General features: G+C 50.1%; 1 non-coding gene across 1 annotated transcript; it reads right to left on the bottom strand.

The window, feature by feature from the left end:
* Positions 1–232: 232 nt before the first annotated feature.
* On the bottom strand, positions 233–339 carry LOC133233206 (U6 spliceosomal RNA). The gene has a single exon (XR_009731677.1). It is a non-coding gene; the product is annotated as a U6 spliceosomal RNA (small nuclear RNA).
* Positions 340–1,574: the final 1,235 nt, after the last annotated feature.

Below are 1,574 nucleotides of genomic sequence, written 5' to 3'. Positions count from 1 at the left end.
GATTGCTGGATCATAAGGCAGTTCTATTTCCAGTTTTTTAAGGAATCTCCACACTGTTCTCCATAGTGGCTGTACTAGTTTGCATTCCCACCAACAGTGTAAGAGGGTTCCCTTTTCTCCACACCCTCTCCAGCATTTATTATTTGTAGACTTTTGGATCGCAGCCATTCTGACTGGTGTGAAATGGTACCTCATAGTGGTTTTGATTTGCATTTCTCTGATAATGAGTGATAAAAATATGGAACGCTTCACGAATTTGCGTGTCATCCTTGCACAGGGGCCATGCTAGTCTTCTCTGTATCGTTCCAATTTTAGTATATGTGCTGCCGAAGCGAGCACGCTATGTTGCTTCTAAAACTGAGTTGTGTGTGATGTGCCTGGTGAATAGACAGTAAGGCCCACTCCCATGACCTGCTGAGCAGAAGGTGCAGGAGTTGACCCCTAGGGAGGCCTGAGAGTGTCCCATGCAAATCACGCATGATTTGGCATGATTTGCAGTAGGGGGAAACTGAGGCCCAGAGGGAGGAAGTGATTTCCAGATGGAGCTTAAATCTCGGCTCGTCAGCAAGAATTTATGTTCTACTAAACATTTATGTTCTTCTCCGCCATGGAGAAGGCACTGGCGACCCACTCCAGTACTCTTGCCTGGAAAATCCCATGGGCAGAGGAGCCTGGTAGGCTGCAGTCCATGGGGTCGCTAAGAGTCGGGCACGACTGAGCGACTTCACTTTCACTTTTCACTTTCATGCATTGGAGAAGGAAATGGCAACCCACTCCAGTGTTGTTGCCTGGAGAATCCCAGGGACGGGAGCCTCGTGGGCTGCCGTCTATGGGGTCACACAGAGTCAGACACGACTGAAGTGACCTAGCAGCAGCAGCAGCAAACCCCACCAGCTCCCTACAGGTTTGTATTGTTGGCCTCATATCCAGGGCATGTATTTTGCATTAAAAAAGCAAATTGCAAACAAACATTCTATCCATTCTAACTGAAAATAAGCACAGCCCCGCAAAACACTGAACCCTAAACTTTTTTTTTGCCATGCAGTACGTGGGATCTTAGTTCCCCAACCAGGGTTTGAACCCATGCATCCTGCACTGGAAGCACAGAGTCAACCACTGGACTGCCAGGGAAGTTCCAGAACCCTGAGGTTTTTGAAACCAAGGTGTCCCAGCCCTCTAGAAGGAAGACCACCCCCCTATGCCTAGTGCAGGTAGATTCCTCCAGGATGGGCTCCTGGGTGTGGGGCCCAGAGTAGGTGGGAGACCTGCAGCTAGAAACCAGTAGCCTGGATTCTGGCCACAACAACAATGATTTCGTTTGCTCTGTGGCTACAGGACTCTCACGTGCCTCCTCTGGGCATCGGTGTTTCAGGTGGGGGGCTGTTGGATCTGAGGACATTCTGTGATTTGAGCTGCTGAGGAAAGAAAGGATCTTATTGTATCCTCGGGCAGGCAAGCAAGACTCTGCTCCCTGGCCAAACCAGCCTAGAAGGGAGAAGAGAGAAGAGTCGGCTTTAGGATGGAGAGCAGCAAGAGGTGGTCCCAGCCACCTTGGACAGGGGCTCTGAAGGTGG

The sequence above is a fragment of the Bos javanicus genome, chromosome 19 (genome assembly GCF_032452875.1).
Source record: "Bos javanicus breed banteng chromosome 19, ARS-OSU_banteng_1.0, whole genome shotgun sequence".
NCBI classification, from domain to species: Eukaryota; Metazoa; Chordata; class Mammalia; order Artiodactyla; family Bovidae; genus Bos; species Bos javanicus.
This window is presented reverse-complemented; position numbering and strand designations above follow the sequence as displayed.